The sequence below is a fragment of the Cervus canadensis genome, chromosome 4 (genome assembly GCF_019320065.1).
Source record: "Cervus canadensis isolate Bull #8, Minnesota chromosome 4, ASM1932006v1, whole genome shotgun sequence".
Classification (NCBI taxonomy): domain Eukaryota; kingdom Metazoa; phylum Chordata; class Mammalia; order Artiodactyla; family Cervidae; genus Cervus; species Cervus canadensis.
Window position 1 is genome coordinate 57,155,003 of NC_057389.1, and position 19,322 is coordinate 57,174,324.

General features: G+C 39.0%; 1 pseudogene; it reads right to left on the bottom strand.

The window, feature by feature from the left end:
- Window positions 1-6,112: 6,112 nt before the first annotated feature.
- On the bottom strand, window positions 6,113-6,629 carry LOC122439207 (annotated as a pseudogene).
- Window positions 6,630-19,322: the final 12,693 nt, after the last annotated feature.

Consider the following 19,322-nt stretch of genomic DNA (forward strand, 5'->3'; position numbering starts at 1 on the left):
GGTAATGGGTTTGGTCCCCACCAACTGACCAAGTTCTTTGCCCACGGCTCTTTCAGTCTGTTCACCCGTAACTGTGAGCGAAAAGGCCCACAGTGCTAAGAACAGGTGCCTGTCTATGTCTGCCCGGGGGGAAAAAGGGATCAAAACCAAATTGAAAAATGTGGGGGAGTGACTCTTTTTATTGTGCCGCTTGGGGTTGCGAAAAGAGCTGCAACCAAGGTTAGACCCATCGGGTCAATATAGGGTAAAACAAGAACCAGTCACTGCCCTGACTTTAGCAGTCCTATTGGGTGCTATAGGAACGGAAAGTGGGATCACAGCCTTAACGTTGCAAGATAAACAGTATAATCAATTAAGGGCTGCAATAGATGAAAATATTAAACAACTCGAAAAGTCCATTTCACACCTCCAAGAATCCTTGAGCTCCTTGGCTAAAGTAGTGTTACAAAATAAGAGAGGTTTAGATTTGTTGTTTCTACAACAAAAAAAATTATGTACAACACTGAGAAAAGAATGCTGTTTCTATATCGACCATTCAGGGGTGGTACAAAAAATCTCTCCAGAAAATAAGAAAAAGACTAGCCCAACAAAAGAGAGAACAAAAAGCCCAACAAGGCTGGTTTAAATCTTGGTTTCAGCGCTCCCCCTGGTTGACCACTTTGATTTCCACCCTCCTGGGTCCACTCATAATATTAATATTGTTACTGACCTTTGGTCCATGCATTTTAAACCGTCTAGTCTCATTTATTAGAGAGCGCCTAAATACCATCCAAATTATGGTATTGAGACAACAATATCAGTCAATATCACAGGGTGAAGAGAAAGATTCCTCTACAAAAGTACAAAGACAGGGGGGAAATGTGAGGCTGTCACGGCTAACGCCATGACAGGCAGCCTAGATTAGGAGTAGGCCTGGTTTCCCCGGGTAACATAATTATCAGGCCTCCTGGAGCCAGCCAATCAACATATGCCTAGCAAGAAAAAAGGGAACCTATCAGGGGAAAGCTGAAAGCCCCACGTTGGGCCAACAAAAATTACCTTGCAATTGTGTAACCAATCCGCTTGCACCAACTACCTACTGTGTAACCAATCCGCTTGCGCCAACTACCTGCTGCGTTATTTGACCTAATAAATACCCGAGAGAACTGGGGCGTGAGGGCGGGAGGCCCTGGCTCGAGTCAGTAATAAATTCCCCTATTGCAAGTTACATTGTTTCGAGGAGTCTTCTTTCCTGATTGGGGTCTCGGACTAAGGGCAGAACAATCAGGTGTGTAAATTGATACGTCTTTAGGGAAATCAGTTTGGAAATGCCTTAAAATTTTTAAATGTACATACTGCTTGATTAGCAAGTCCACTTCCAATTCTGGGGGGTATAGTGCACAGAGACACTCAAATATGAGCTCAGAAATATTTGTACAAAGATATTCATTGAAACCCTGCTTGTCTGTCAATAAGAAAATGGCTAAAAAAAAAAGTGGCTAAATAAATTGCAGTATGGCTATAAAATAACTTAGTATATATTTGTTAAGAAGAATGAGTGAAATCTGTAAAAATTTTAAAAATACATTTATTTATTTGGCTATGTCAAATCTTAGTTATGGCATATAGGATCAAGTTCCCTGGCCAGGGATTTAACTCAGCCCGCCTGCATTAGGAGTGTGGAGTCTTAGCCACTGGACCACCAAATTAGTCCCTGTAGGTAAAATGTTCATGGTAAACTGCTGAGTGAAAAAGTATATGCAGTTATTTCTGCTTTTGAATAAAAATATTTTATTTGTACATTTATTGTTTGAATTTGTTTATGATGAGCATACAATACTTTTGTAATAAAAGATTTCCAAAAGCACTCCCATTACTACCTTAAAATTAAACTGTAGAAATTGGTAGATGATTTTTTTAATTTAAAATATCTTTATTGTTCTGTTACTTATCTAATAAATTAAACTTGGGGGGGAAGCAAATTAATTAAAATTTAGAATGCGCCTTTTTTAGGCCAAATGTAGGGAATTATATTTAACTCAGAGAAATGTCAACTTAGCAGATAACTATTTTACATATATTTCCATGCATACACACATGCATATATTGCCAGTTCTCATAGTATAGTTTATAGACTCCTGGAGGCCCCAGAGCCTTTTCAGGGCTGTGAGTCAAACTGTTTCCATTATCATTCTATACTACATTTCACCGTGTTGACTTTCTGATAGTACAGAAGCAATGGTGGGTTCAAATTGCTGGTGCCTTAGCACTAGTCAAGGCAATGGTATCAAACTGTACTAGTAGTTAGTGTAGTCTCCCCTAATCAGCACTCAAAGGGAAAAAAAGCCAAGTTTACTATGAATATCCTTAACAGAGTGGTAAAACTAATTTTATTAAAACTCAGCCCTTGAGTATATATATTTTAAACATTCTGCATGAGGAAATGGGAAGTATACATAAAGTACTCCTATACATTGCTTGTCTCAAATACATTGCTTGTCTCAAATGCATTGATTGTCTCAAGGAAAATCACTTAGGCAACTATTCCAGTTGCAAAGCTGAACTAACCACTTTTTCATGCAATATCATTTTTACTTGAAAGTGTGACTGACAGATAAATTTTGGTAATTCAGACTTGTGTGTTTGGCAGACATTTTCTGGAGCCTGCCACTTGAAAGGAAACAGCTGACAGTATCTGTTTCCAGTTATAAAATTCAGGCTTTGGGGCAAAAATGAGGATTTTTGTATCCACAACCATTGGTTTACTGTTTCCCTAAACATAAAGATTTTTCTGAAGAGATAATTATATTAACAAATGTGGTTTTTTACAATTATATTGTTAAATGTGTCAGTATTTGCAAGTCCTTCATAACTCAATGGACCAATATTGCCCAAATGATCAATATTTGATGTTGCAAACCCATAAATGAATAAAAGAACCATCCAGAGATAGACCAATGGATTTTAATGTAACAGAGCATGAAAACTTTACAGTTATGTTTTAAACCTTTACAAAACTAACAATCATTTAATTTTGGTGTGGTATTAAAGAAAATAACTGAGCTTATCTGGAAAAGCCATTAAAATATTTTTCCCTTTTCCAACTCATATCTGTGCAAGTCCAAATTTGCTTCCTATTATTCAACCAAAATGCTATATTGCAACTGACTGAATGTGGAAGCAGATAAGAGAATCCATCTGTCTTTTATTAAGCCAGACATTAAAAATTCTACTCTTCTCATTAAATTCTTTCTATTTTGAAAGATACATTTTTTCATAAAAATATGTAACTTGTGCTTCACATTTATGAAATCAAATTACAGATTTTAAAAAATGTCTCAGTTTAGGGACTTCTCTGGTGGCCCAGTGGTTAAGACTCACACTTTAAGTACAGGGGGCACTGGTTTGATTTCTGGTCAGGGAATGAAGATCCCACATGCCGCACAGTATGGCTAAGAAAAAAAAAAATTCCTCAGCTTAAATTTCTGATACAGTAAACACTGATAGACAAAAATATCAATAGACAAAGCCTACATATATAAACAAGAGTTCTTTGAGTCTGTAATAATTTTTCAGAGTGTAAAGGGATTCTGAGACCAAAAAGTTTCAGAGCTGCTGCAGCACTGTAGTATAGCAGTTCCAGTGGAGGCAGAAGAGTGGAACAGATGACCTGTGGAGACTCTGCTGGGTTTTCAGCCTTTTCCCACTCAGCCATCACTCATCATTAGCCAAGCATGGGAATGAGAGGTCTGAACTATGCTCTGCATATCTCTGATATCAGTCTGTGAAAGGGAAGATGTACTTCTTTCCCTTCTTCTCCTCGTCTAAGTCTCCAGATAAGACTTGTGGGTTGTGGTGGGTAAAAAGACTAGGAAAGGGCAGATGAGAGTGATGCAACTTCACAGCCGTTAAGGAGTTTATTTAGAAACCCCAGAGTTAGCCAGTAAAGATAAACTGTCAGGGGCCACATCTGGTCCACCTGGGCTCAATAGCATGGACAGGAAGGAGCCTGGGACATCCCTAAAGCAGTAATACTTGGACTCCCTTCCTTCTGCTTTGGCCTATTTCTTAAAATGGCCTAAGCCCTTCAGTGAGCCTCCCTGGTAGCTCAGCTGGTAAAGAATCTGCTTGCAGTGTGGGAGACCTGGGTTCAATCCCTGGGTTGGGAAGATCCCCTGGAGGAGGGCATGGCAACCCACTCCAGTATTCTTGCCTGGAGAATCCCCATGGACAGAGGAGACTGGTGGGCTATTGTTCACAGAGTTGCAAAGAGTCAGACACAGCTGAGCAAGTAAGCACAGACCCTTCAATGGCCTTTAAGAATGAACAATTCTTCTAGGCCATAGGACCACATAGTTAATTAAATCAAAATGGAAAGAAATCAAACTTAAAGAGAGAAAAAATGTAAACCAACATAATAGTAACTGCCTTTTCCTTTTTCTCCCCTTCTATCTCCACATTCACCTAAGCTTCTCCTTTCCCTCCTACCATCCACCCCTCTCCTGGTCTGAGCCCTTCTTTCCTTAGGCCATTACTGATTCATTAGGGATATAGTCACTAGGATGGGGAATTTAGGCATAAGGCATTTCACCATGATTTGAGTCTCCTCTGTGCCATTAAGATAAGAGAAAGCCTTCTTAAGTGAACAGTGCAAAGAAATAGAGGAAAACAATCGAATGGGAAAGACTAGAGATCTCTTCAAGAAAAAGAGATACCAAGGGAACATTTCATGCAAAGATGGGCACAAAAAGGACAGAAATGGTATGGACCTAACAGAAGCAGAAGATGTTAAGAAGAGGTGGCAAGAATATACAGAAGAATTATACAAAAAAGATCTTAAAGACCCAGATAACCACGATGGTGTGATCACTCACCTAGAGCCAGACATCCTGGAATGTGAAGTCAAGAGGGCCTTAGGAAGCACTACTACAAAAAAGCTAGTGGAGGTGATGGAATTCCAGCTGAGCTATTTAAAAATCCTAAAAGATGATGCTGTTAAAGTGCTACACTCAATATGTCAGCAAATTTGGAAAACCCAGCAGTGGCCACAAGACTGGAAAAGGTCAGTTTTCATTCCAATCCAAAGGAATGAAAGGCAATGCCAAAGAATGTTCAAACTACCATACAATTGTACTCATTTCAGATGCTAGCATCTGAAAGGTAATGCTCAAAAATCCTTCAAAAAAAAAAAAAAAAAAACCTAAAAAAAAAAAATCCTTCAAGCTAGGCTTCAATAGTACATGAACCAAGAACTTCCAGATGTATAAACTGGATTTAGGAAAGGCCAGAGGAAGCAGAGATCAAATTGCCAACATCCCTTGGATCAGGGAAAAAGCAGGGGAGATGCAGAAAAACATCTACTTCTGCTTCATTGACTACACTAAAGCCTTTGACTCTGGATTACAACTGTGGAAAATTTTTAAAGAGATAGGATTACCATACAACCTTACCTGCCTCCTGAGAAACCTGTATGCAGGTCAAGAAGCAACAGTTATAACCAACGTGGAACAACAGACTGGTTCAATATTGGGAAAGGACTATGTCAAGGCTGTATATTGTCCATAAGACTGTATATTGCTTATTTATGTCAATATAGAGTACATCATGCGAAATGCTGGGCTGGATGAATCACAAGCTGGAATCAAGATTACCGGGAGAAATATCAACAACCTTAGATATGCAGATGATACCACTCTAAGGGCAGAAAATGAAGAACTAAAGAGCCTCTTTTTTTTTTTTTATAACAAGACTGTTAACTTTAATTAAATATTCAAGATAAATTTTGATTAAATAAGTTTGTAATTAACAGTTAAATACAGAGGGGCATCTAATGTACTAAACTAATAAGATTTACTTCATTAGTTGTACAAACAATGTAAATATTAAAGAGTGTTGGCTGATGGTAGGAGAATATTAATTGCCCAACAAACATAAAAGAGGAAGAACAGGACCTTAAACAGGAGGCAGTCAGTTATGGATACTCCTGTCCACACACAGCATGGGCAGAATTTGGACATCCTGTACATCAGGGAGTTAATCTGCTGACTGGGAGGCGGGCTATACTTCCTGACCCCCTGGAGAGCCACCCTTAATGGGTCAGCTTTCCACCACACCAGCCAAGACCCTCAGAACACACGGTTCACACTCGCAGCTGGGAATACACCCTGGGCAGTAAAGCACACAGACGCTGACGCAGCTGGGCCATCCTGGCCTCAGTCCCGCCATCGGTGTCCACACTGAGCGTTGCAGCACTTGTAGAAGGTGGTCATGGGCTCATCTGCAGAGCGGGTCTGAAGCTGCATGAAATAGGCTCGAGGATGTTCACACTTGGGACACGGCTCTGCAGTAGAGTCAACATTCTCCCAGGCAGCTGCTCCACCAAGCACATCATCCACTTCTTTCAGCTTGGATACTTCCGATTTGTTACCTTGCGCGTGACGTTGTGCACGTAGGGGCAGGTGTTGCAGGCGAAGCGGTGGCAGCGCCTCTCCTCCTCGACGATCAGCCCGTTCCCACAGCCCCGGCAGAAGAGCCACATGGCCGCCACCGGCCCGGCGCTCCCGGCAGAGCCCGCGGCAGCACCGAGCCGGCGTTCCGAGCGCCCATTGGTTCTAAAGAGCCTCTTGATGAGGGTGAAAGAGGAGAGTGAAAAAGCTGTCTTGAAACTCAACATTTAAAACACTAAGATCATGGTATCCAGTCTCATCACTTCATGGCAAATAGATGGGGAAAAAATGGAAACAGTGACAGATTTTAACATCTTGGGCTCCAGAATCACTGTGGATGGTGACTGCAGCCACAAAATTAAAATACGCTTGCTTCTTGGAAGAAAAACTATGACAAACCTCGACAGCATATTAAAAAGCAGAGACATCACTTTGCTGACAAAGATCCATATAGTCAAAGCTATGGTTTTTCCAGTAGTCATGTACGGATGTGAAAACTGTGGGGTTAGAGAAGACTCTTGAGTCCCTTGGGAAAAGACCCTGATGCTGGGAAAGATTGAGGGCAGGAGGAGAAGGGGGCAACAGAGGATGAAAATAGTTGGATAGCATCACCGACTCAATGGACATGAGTTTGGAGCAAACTCCTTTACTATCCAGGAGATAGTAAAGGACAGGGAAGCCTAGCATGCTGCAGTTCATGGGGTGGCAAAGAGTCAGACATGACTTAGTGACTGAACAAAAACAACTGTGCCATTTACTGGCTGTGTGATCATGCGGGTCAATCTCCTCTGGACCCTCAGTTTCTGTATCTTTCAAATGAGATGATCTTCCAGCTCTGTGATCCTATAGTTTTAATGAACAGGAGATATATCCAGGCTGGAGTTAAGGATTCTGAAATAAATATGTTGTCATTGAAAAGAGCAAAGGATCGAGAGAAGGAACATAGCTCTAGTTTGCATCACTACACATTATCCCCTTTGGACATGGATATATTCATGGGAGATAAACAAACACAGGTTTCTGAAAACAACCTGCAGAAACCTCCTAAGGCTTATGGTTCTTCCCTTGGGCTCACTTAACTAGTATGTTCCTAGAGTTGGTATTGGAGAATTCCCCAGTTCTTGCCCAGCAGTGGTAATTCCTTTGGTCTTGGAGACCCTAGAGGTTTTCAGCCTTCTTGTTGTGACTCTGCTAATTAGATACCAGGTTCTGGCCCCTACCATTCTTTTTATTTTTTAACACCTTTATTGAAATATAATTCGTGTACTACATGATTCATCCAAAGTGTATAATTCAGTGACTTTTTATTATATTCACAGAGTTGCACAACCATCATATCTATTTCAGAACATTTTCATCACCCTTAAAAAGGAATCCTAAATCCATTAGCCATTATCGCTCAACATCCTAGGTTCCCAGTCCTAGGCAACCACTTGTATCCCTTTTGTCTTTATATATTTGCCTATTCTGGATAGTTCATATAAATGGAATCATACAACGTGGTCCTTTGTGATTAACTTCTTTCAGTTAGAATGATACTTTCAACGTTCATAAGTGTTGTAGTATGTGTCAGTGCTTTGTTCCATTTTATTGCTGAATAATAGTTCACTGTATGGATATAACACATTTTGCTTATCTATTCATCAGTTTGGGTTGCTGGGTCATTTTCATTGTTTCCACCTTTTGGCTACTGGGAATAACACTGCTGTGAACACTGATTTACAAATGTCTACTTGAGTGCTTGGTTTCAATTCTTCTGGGTATATACCTAGGAGTAGAATTACTGGGTCATATATTAATCCTGTATTTAACTTTCTGAGGAACACAAACTGTTTTCCAGAGCGGCTATACCATTTTACATTCCCACCAACAATGTGTGAGGATTCTAGTTTCTCCACATCCTTACCAATACTTGTTATTTATAACCATCTTAATGGATATGAATGGTATTTCATTGTGGTTTTGATTTGCATTTCTCTGATCGCTAAGGATGTTAAGCATCTTTTCATGTGCTTATAGGCCATTTATATGTCTAAATGTTTACTTATATTCCTTGTCCACTTTAAAAAATATTTAATTTTTTTGGCCATGCTGCACTGCATGAGGAATCTTAGTTCCCTGACTAGGGATCGAGTCCATGCCCCCTGCAGTAGAGTGTGGATTCTTAACCTCTGGACCACCAGGGAAGTTACCCCCGTGTCCATTTTAAAATCAGGTTATTTGTCTCTTTTATTATTATTTTGTAAGAGTTCTTAATAAGTTATAAATAAAAGTCCCTTAAAAGATATATGATTGCAAATATTTCTCCCATTCTATGGGTTGTCTTTTCACTTTCTAGATAGTGTCATTTGGAGGACAGAAGTTTTAAATTTTGGTTATGCCTAATAAATTTTTTTATTTTGTTATTTGTGCTTTTGGCATCATATCTAAGAAACCATTTCCAAATCCAAGGTCATGAAAATTTTTACCTGTATTTTCTTCTAAGAGGTGATTTAGCTCTTACATTTAGGTTTTTGATCCATTTTGAATTAAATTTTGCATATGGTGTGAGGGAGGGACCAACTTTCTTTTGGATGTAGATATCCAGCTTTCCCAGTATCACTTGTTGAAAAGACCATTCTTTCACTTTTAAATTGTCTTGGCACCCTTATCAAAAATTAATTAACCGTAAGTGTGAGGGTTTGTTATGTCTTTCCTTATGCCAGTATTGCATTGTCTTGATTACTGTAGCTTTGAATTAAGTTTTTTTTTTAATTAAGTTTTAAAATTGGAAAGTGTGAGTCCCCCAGTACAGTTCTTCATTTTCAAGATTGTTTTGGCAATTCTGAATTGGCCTCTCCTATTCTTACCCCAAGGGACAAGGTCTCACCAGCACTACTTCTTCCAAGGTATACATTATACCTACAATCCTAATCCTCAGACACTCCAGCCTCATCTTGAAATTTTCTCTCTCTCACTCCACTCTAGATATATGGGCCTTTTCTTTGTCTCTCAAACATTCTGAAGTTCTTCCTGCCTGAAGGCCTTTGCAGTGATATTCCCTTTGCCAAAAATGCTTCCCCTCTGTTCCCTCCTCCCTATTTTCAAGACTTCCTTTTTGTCATTTAGGTATCTGCCCAAATGTTAATCTAAGGTAGTCACTCACCCTGTTTATCACATTAGCTTGTATTATTGTATTTATCAGTGTCTGAAACAATCTTATGTATGTATCTTTATATGTTTATTTTCTGTCTCACCCTACTAGAATGGATACTCCACGAAAAAAAGAGATCTTGTCTTATTTAACAGTGAATTCCAGCACATAAACACTACCTGACATATGATAGATATTTAACACATACATATTTGTTGAATGAATGAATTGATCACTCAAGACCTGCACAGCCCCTATACTGGGATACAGCACCAAAAGAAAAAAAAAAAAGTAAGAAGCAGTGAACTTGTCCTCAAACCAGGATTAAGTACCTTCTATGTATTTACCTCCCATTTAGTACCAGTCAACAATTCCTCCCTCCTTTTTTTTTTTTTTTCCTCCCTCCTTTTATTTGAAAGTTTCTGGGACTTCCCTCGTGATCCAATGGTAAAGAATCCATACCTGCCAATGTGGACAATGCACATTTGATCCCTAGTCTGGAAAGACCCCACATGCTGAGGAGCATCACAACTTGCATCACAACTGCTGAAGCTCATGTACCTAGAGCCTGTGTCAGCAACTAGAGAGACGCTCCCACTCGCTACATCCAAAGAAAACTTGCTCGAAGCAACGAAGGCCCAGTGCAAGCAGCCAAAAATAAATAAATATATTTTTAAAGTTTCCCCCAAATCCTCCTTCTAACTCATGACTACATTTGAGAAGTAGATACAGACATATTCCTGCCTCTCCCAATAGCTGCTCTGAATGAGTCTGAGAAAAAATGACCAAAGATGTCTCTGATCATAGTATCTATGGACAAATGCACACTCAGGTCCATTTGCAAAGACAGAAACCTGGAGTGATGGGAAGCATGAAGCACAGGAGAAGAGGACAGAAGAATACAGAACCAAGAAGATGAGAACCAGAACCTTAGGGAGAATCAGAACTTCAAGTAGACAAACAAGGAACTTGAAGTAGAGAACCCAGAAATTCACATTATAACAGCCTTTGATTTTAATTCCCATGGAAGTTTGAGAACCACTGTTCCATAGCTACAGACTGGAGAGAAGAGAACCTAGGTTACTGATTTGGAGACATTTTCCCTGGGGCTTGGGAGGCTCTAATAACCCTCTATGCAGCACTAGGTCTTTCATCTAAAGAACTTAAAGAATGCTATAGGCATTAATTAACTCTTATAGCACCCTAGAATCCAGGCTCTGGGCCCCATTTTACTGACAGAAAACTAGTCTGTGGGTTAGAGCCTGGAAAGGAATATCTCAGGCTCATATGGTCTGGACTGAGCAAGGTCAGGGCTAAGTTTGAAGCCAGAGTTGACTGCAAAATCTTTGCTCTGTGACAGTGGTTCCCAATCTAAAGACTGTAGAGCTCTTGGGAATTCCTTGCTGGTCCAGTGGGTAGGACCCCATGCTTCCACTTCAGGGAGCACAGATTCAATCTCTGGTTGAGGAACTAAAATTTTGCCCTGGCACAACCAAAAAAAAAGACTATAGAGCTCCTAAATTCATGTGTATATATGTTTACCACTCCTTGACTGCAGGCAGATGGTAATTTGACTGATTCTTTGTCACTCAGGTCTTACCTTAAGATCACCTCCTCAGAGAAGCCTTCCCTGAACATCCACCTTAAATAATGTCTTCTCCCCATCCTTATCATACTACCCGATTTGATTTTCTTCAGAGTATTTGCCATTATCTGAGATGATCTTATTCATTGCTTTTTACTTCTCTCCTTCACTATAATGTAAATTCCATGAACTCAGAAACCTTATCTGATAGGACACCATGGATGTTCAGTAAGTGTTTGTTGAATATTTAAATAAGTCTTAGTGAAGATGTTTTCTGGGAATCCCTTGGTGGTCCAGTGGCTAAGACTCCACACTCCCAATGCAAGAGGCCTGGGTTCAATCAGATCCTGCATGTCACAACTAAGACCCGGTGCAGCCAAATAAATAAATAAAGATAAATATTAGGGGTCTTACATGGTGGTCCAGTGATTAGGATTTTGCTTTCCAGTGCAGGGGGTACAGGTTTGATCCCTGGTCAGGGAGCTAAGATCTACATGCCTCACAGCCAAAAAACCAAAACATAAAATTAAAGCAGTATTGTGACAAATTCAATAATGACTTAAAAAGAAATGTTTTTTAAAATTTTTAAAGCATTTAAATGAAGATGTTTTCAACAATATATAGATGCTGTTAAAATGAACAAAATATACAATTATCTAAAGTTTAAATGATACTTTTGGTACATATTCTTTCAATCAATAGACACTTGGACTATTCTTTATAACACTAAAATAAGGCACCAGAATTTCCATTTCAGGCATTGTGTGGATTAAAATTTCCAAACAACCTAAACACTAAATGCTAGGCTAAACAAATATAATGCTAGGTTAAATATACTTTTTAACTTTAAAATTCATAGACGAACTGGTACAAAAGAAAAGAGAATGATCCCAAAACAAACACGTCTCTGTGAAACATTTTCTTGTTACAAGAATGATCCCATGTTCTTCTGGCTTTGCTTCCATGTCACCAGCCTCTCAGTCTTCTTCTTTCCCAGTTGCTCCTCAACCTCCTAATACTGGAATGTTCCAAAATTTGGATCTCTAAGTCCATTCCCTTGGCAATCTTACCTAGTCCATTTTAAATATGTTTTATATACTAATAAACTTATAAATTTTTATCTGACTCAGACCTCCCCTACTGAACTTCAGATTTCCATGACCAGCTGCATATTTGATATCTCTGCCTTTTTATCTAAAACGCATCATACTTAAAATGCCCAAATATGAACTCAGTCAATGGCAATTCCATTCTTCCCATTACTTGGGCGAGAAACATAGCAGTCATCCTTGACTTCCTTTTTTTTTCATATCCTAAATGAGCAGAGGGAGGAAAATGGAAAACAGAAATAAAAGATAAGAAAGCACAATCAATCCAAAATAAGATAAGAAAAGGGAAAAGAAACAGAAAAACAGAATAGAAAACCATCTATGTTAGTAATTACTCTAAATGTAAATGTACTGAGTTCTCTAACTAAAAAACAGATTGTCAAATTGAATTTTAAAAAAAACAACTATCTGGCTATGTGCTAGTTATAATAGATACACCTAAAATATCAAAACATAGAAAGACTAAAATTCAAAGACTATAAATGTACAATATAGGTAACTTCTCACCAAAAGAAAGCTGAATTAACTGTAGTTCTAGAAGACAAAATAACTTTTAAGCAGAAAGCATTCCTAGTCATTACAAAATAGTAAGCTAATTAACAAGGAAGATATAACAATTAACCAGGAAAATAGAACAATTCTAAACTGGAAAGTGCCCAATACCACAGCTTTTAAAAAGATATAAAAGCAAAACTTGACATGTCTACAAGGAGATATTAGTCAATTTATTATCAGAGTAAGTATATTAAAATACCTCCCCTAGTATTTCATAGTTCAAACAGACCCAAAAAGAAGTTATGAAATACACAGAACATTTTAAACAGCATCATTAATAGGCTGTCTTAATAGAAATAGATAGCAATTGCTCCCAAAAATTGGAGTGTAAGCATTCTTTTTCAAGCACCTATGGAACATTTCCAAAAATCAACCACACACATAAAGTTAGCCTAACAAATGTCTAAACACAGTTAAGTTAGAAATCAGTTATAAAAAGATAAGGGGAAAAAAGTCATATGTTTGGAAACAATTTTTTTTTTTTTTGCTGAGCTGGGCTCCAGAGCGTATGGGCTCAGTAGTTGTGGCTTGTGGGCCTTGTGACTCGTGGGATCTTAGTTCTCCAACCAGGATTGAATCCACATCCCCTGCACTGGAAGGTAGATTTTTAACCACTGGACCACCAGGGAAGTCCCTGGAAATTTTCTTTTTTGTATTTTCCATCTTTTATTTTCACCTCTATCATCCATTTTTGAAAGAATGACAAGAAAAGATTTCCACCCATTCAGCAGATTGGCCTGCTGTCCAAGCTTTATGAAAATGCTTTCTGAAAAAGCTGAAGCACTTCAGCCAGTCCCTCAGTGGCCACCATGTGACCCATTTGCCCTCAATCGTGGAGCTTCCAACAGGGCAGGAAGAGTCTTGGGAACACACCTGACACTTGTCTCTTTCAGCACAGGCTGTTGCCAGCTGTGTCCTGGTGCTGGAGAGGGTCTTCATTTAATAACATGTTTATGGAGGAAGGCAGGGTAAACTGAGAACGGTTACTAGAGCCATTAACAGGCTAACTACATGCTTTAGAAAGAGTCGTCTGTATTATATACAAACCCCCCACGAAGACATGGAAAAAATATATCTTAATCTCTGAGAGGTATCTTAGCCAGCAATGGATTTACTATGATAGCACTGCGTCTAAGAATGCTTACTAAAAGTAAGTTGCTTTGACTGGCATTTAAGACTTTCCTGTTTAATGAAAGATTTTATATTTGTAAAGAAGAATTCTGAATACATATACATTCTGAATTTCTACCTGGAATTTCAAATGCCTACTCTACTAAGTGTTATTTGGAAATTTTTTAAAATATATTTTTCAACAACTTGTGGGTCAAAGAGGAATTCATAGTAGAAATTAGAAAATACTTAGAAATAAATGGTAATGAGGATACTATATCAAAACTGGGGTGCAGCTAAAGTGGTACTGTGAAGAAAATCGATGGCAGAAATAAAGCTCAAAATAATGAACTAAGAAGTTAGAAAATTAACAGAATAAACCACAGAAAATAGAAGGAAATAATAAAGAGTAGAAATTAATGAAGTAAAAGGATTAATAGGGAAGATCAACAAAATCAGAAGTTAATTTGAAAGACTAATAAAATAGACTAACTAGGTAACTTCTGGCAAGAGTGACCAAGAACAAAAATAGAAAATGAAAATAATGAAAATGATATTAAAAATTCAGAAATGTATAAATATTTACAACAAAAACAACAAAATGATAAGGGACTATAGCTAAGTGTGCTACATAGATTAAACAGACAAGGTTTTGATAACTTTATGCCAACATATGTGAAAACTTAGATAAAATGAATAGATTCCTAGAAAAATACAATTCCACAAAACTGGCTAAAGAAGAAATAAAGAGCCTGAAAATCCTATAATCTGTAACATGAACCTAAAACTGTGCTAAAAAAGTATAATTTTTCCCCGAGATGAGGCCATGGAGCTTCTGATGCAGCTAACCATCAGAAGCTGGGTTGGGGCATACTGTGATCTGCATTCCAAAAAACTAATCAAGTTAGGGATTTGTTTACTTCAAAAGTGCTGCTTATGTGATGAAGGGGAAAATTAGCACTCTTCAATTTTAAAAACTACATTTAAGAACTTAATACTTCATATTTCCTTTCTCTTATGGATACAGATGTCTCTGTTTTAGTGCCTTTCATCACCATGAAAAAATTACACCACTGATTCAGGCTTCCATTTTTCTTTCTTTCTTTCCTTGGCTGCACTGGGCCTTAGTTTGGACACTTGGGATCTTCAGTCTTTGTTGACAGCCTTCTAACTCTTAGCTGCAGTATGTGGGATAGAGTTCCCTGACAGAGTATTGAATCTAAGTCCCCTGCACTGGGAGCCTGGAGCAGCCACTGGAACAACAGGGAAGTCCCCTCCAATTATTTAAATCCTTATTTGAGGTCATAAATTTATATTAATAGACTATGTACTGTCTTTTTCATTGTGTACCTTCCCCCAAAAGTTACTCTCAACCAGTGTTGCAAACAGTGAAGCAGATTTCTTAAATCATTCGGGGTAAGCATAGCAAAAGAGACAGTAGTTTTCATTTTTGAGGGTTAAAAAATGAAGCAACAGGAAGCCCAAATTACCAAAATTATGCCGCTAAAACCCACCTTGGACCAATGGAAATAAGATAAAGATAATATTTTCAGTAATGAAAAAGGCTGTGTGCTTTGGGTCCACAGTTTATTGTTTACAGGACATTTGGATTGTCATGTTTTGGGGAAAAATTTTTAGGCTGTCAAATAATCCAATAAAAACCTTTATTTTGGGAATTCCCTGGTGATCCAATAGTTAGGACTTGGTACTTCCACTGCTGGGGGGCCCAGGTTCAATCCCTGGTCAGGGAACAAAGGTCCCACAAGCTGCAAGGCCAAAAAAGAAAAAAAACAAAAACAAAAAATCAAGCTTCATTTTACCCTTGTTAATTATAAATTAAAATTAGATTTTTTTCCCATCCTAAAAATATATAGTCTTTAAATTAAAACAAAAAATCTTATAGCCATTAAAGAATTTGAATGAACTTAACTTTCCTCAAAGCAAGCACCAGGTCCAGGTGGCTTCAGGAATGAATTCTTGGAGTCCAAAGAAAAATGGATAATTGATTGTGGTAGAGTCATACAATGGAGTGCTGCACAGCAATGAAATGAGCAAACGACAGCCACATACATCACATCAGTGATTCTCAAAACAATGTTGAGTTAAAGCAGCAGCCAGAGAATTCATACTCTGTGATTCCATTTATATAATATTCCAAAATGGGCAAAACAGGGTGGTACAGTGAATAGGAATCTACCTGCCAATGCAGGGGACTCGGGTTTGATTCCTGGTCCTGAAAGCTTCCACACGCCAAAAAGCAACTAAAGCCCATAACTATTGAGCCCAAGAGCCACAACTATTGGAGCCTGTATGCTCTGGGGCCTGTGAGCCACAACTACTGAGCCTGAATGGTGCAACTACTGAAGCCCATGTACCAGAGCCTTGCTCCCCAACAAGAAAAGCCGCTGCAATGAGAAGCACATGCACTTGCAAAAAGTAGCCCCTGCCCACTGCAACTAGAGAAAGACCAAGTACAGCAGTGAAGACCCAGCACAGTCAAAATAAAATAAATTATAAATAAATAATTTTTAAATAAGCAAAATAATAAATACATAAGTATGCATAAATAAATGTTAAAACTATAAGGAAAAGCAAGAAAATAATTACCATAAGATTAAGATGTGTTTAATGGAATTGGGGGTGCAATATGCGAGGAACATACAGAGGGATTTCTGAGGTACTAGGATGCAGGTCACAGAAAGGCAATGGCAACCCACTCCAGTACTCTTGCCTAGAAAATCCCATGGATGGAGGAGCCTGGTAGGCTGCAGTCCATGGGGTCACAAAGAGTTGGACACAACTGAGTGACTTCACTTTCACTTTTCACTTTCATGCATTGGAGAAGGAAATGACAACCCACTCCAGTGTTCTTGCCTGGAGAATCCCAGGGACAGTGGAGCCTGATGGGCTGCCGTCTATGGAGTCTTGGCACAGAGTTGGACGTGACTGAAGTGACTTAGCAGCAGCAGCAGGATGCAAGTCAAGAAGCAACCATTATAACTGGACATGGAACAACAGACTGGTTAAAAATTGGGAAAGGAGTATGACAAGGCTGTATATTGTCAGTTCAGTTCAGTTCAGTTCAGTCACTCAGTTGTGTCCAACTCTTTGTGACCCTATGGACTGCAGCACACCAGGCTTCCCTGTCCATCACCAAGTCCCAGAGCTAGATCAAACTCATGTCCATCAGATTGGTGATGCCATCCAACAATGTCATCCTCTGTCATCCCCTTGTCCTCCTGCGTTCAATCTTTCCCAGCATCAAGGTCTTTTCCCATGAGTCACTTTTCTGCATCAGGTGGCCAAAAAACTGGAGTTTGAGCATCAGTCCTTCCAATGAATATTCAGGACTGATTTTCTTTAGGATGGACTGGTTGGATCTCCTTGCTGTCCAAGGAACTCTCAAGAGTCTTCTCCAACACCACAGCTCAGAAGCATCAATTCTTCAGCACTCAGCTTCCTTTATAGTACAACTCTCACATCTATACATGACTACTGGAAAAACCATAGCTTTGACCAGACAGCCCTTGTCGACAAAGTAATGTCTCTGCTTTTTAATATGCTGTCTAGGTTGGTCATAGCTTGTCTTCCAAGGAACAAGCATCTTTGAATTTCATGGCTGCAGTCACCATCTGCAGTGATTTTGGAGACCCCCAAAATTAAGTCTGTCACTGTTTCCATTGTTTCCCCATCTATTTGCCATGAAGTGATGGGACCAGATGTCATCATCTTAGTTTTCTGAATGTTGAGTTTTAAGCCAACTTTTTCACTCTCCTCTTTCACTTTCATCAGGAGGTTCTTTAGTTCTTCTTCTCTTTCTGCCGTAAGGGTGGTGTCATCTGCATATCTGAGGTTACTGATATTTCTCCTGGCAATCTTGATTCCAGCTTGTGCTTCATCCAGCTCAGCACTTGGCATGATGTACTCTACATTGATGTTAAATAAGTAGGGTGACAATATACAGACTTGAAATACTCCTTTCCCAATTTGGAACCAGTCTGTTGTTCCATGTCCAGTTCTAACTGTGGCTTCTTGACCAGCATACAGATTTCTCAGGAGGCAGGTCAGGTGGTCTGGTATTCTCATCTCTTGAAGAATTTTCCAGTTTGTTGTGATCCACACAAAGGCTTTGCCATAGTCAATAAAACAGAGGTAGATGTTTTTCTAGAACTCTCTTGCTTTTTTGATGATCCAACATATGTTGGCAGTTTGGTTCCTCTGCCTTTTCTAAATCCAGCTTGAACATCTCGAAGTTCACGGTTCATCTACTGTTAAAGCCTGGCTTGGAAAATTTTGAGCATTACTTTGCTAGCATGTGAGATGAGGGCTATTGTGCGGTAGTTTGAGCATTCTTTGGCATTGCCTTTCTTTGAGATTGGAATGAAAGCTGACCTTTTCCAGTCCCATGGCCACTGCTGAGTTTTCCAAATTTGTTGGCATATTGAGTGCAGCACTTTCACAGCAGCATCTTTTAGGATTTGAAATAGCTCAACTGGAATTCCATCACTTCTACTAGCTTTGTTCATAGTGATGCTTCCTAAGGCCTACTTGCCTTCTCATTCCAGGATGTCTGGCTCTAGGTGAGTGATCACACCATCGTGGTTACCTGGGTCACGAGGATCTTTTTTGTATAGTTCTTCTGTGTATTCTTACCACCCCTTCTTAACATCTTCTGCTTCTGTTAGGTCCATACCATTTCTGTCCTTTATTGAGCCCATCTTTGCATGAAATGTTCCCTTGGTAGCTCTTATTTTCTTGAAGAGATCTCTAGTCTTTCCCATTCTGTCGTTTTCCTCTATTTCTTTGCACTGATCACTTTAAAAGGCTTTCTTATCTCTTCCTGCTATTCTTTGGAACTCTGCATTCAAATGGGTATGTCTTTCCTTTTCTTCTTTGCTTTTTGCTTCCCTTCTTTTCTCAGCTATTTATCAGGCCTCCTCAGACAACCATTTTGCCTTCTTGCATTTCTTTTTCTTGGGGATGGTCTTGATCACTGCCTCTTCTACAATGTCACAAACCTCTGTCCATAGTTGTTCAGGCACTCTGTCTATCAGATCTAATCCCTTGAATCTATTTCTCACTTCCACTGTATAATCATAAGGGATTTGATTTAGGTCATACCTGAATGGTATAGTGGTTTTCCCTACTTTCTTCAATTTAAATCTGAATTGGGCAACAAGGAGTTCATGATCTGAGCCACAGTCAGCTCCCAGTCTTGTTTTTGGCCGACTGTATAGAGCTTCTCCATCTTTGGATGCAAAGAATATAATCAATCTGATTTCGGTATTGACCATCTGGTGATGTCTGTGTATAGAGTCTTCTCTTGTGCTGTTGGAAGAGGGTGTTTGCTATGACCAGTGCGTTCTCTTGGCAAAACTCTGTTAGCCTTTGACCTGTTTCATTTT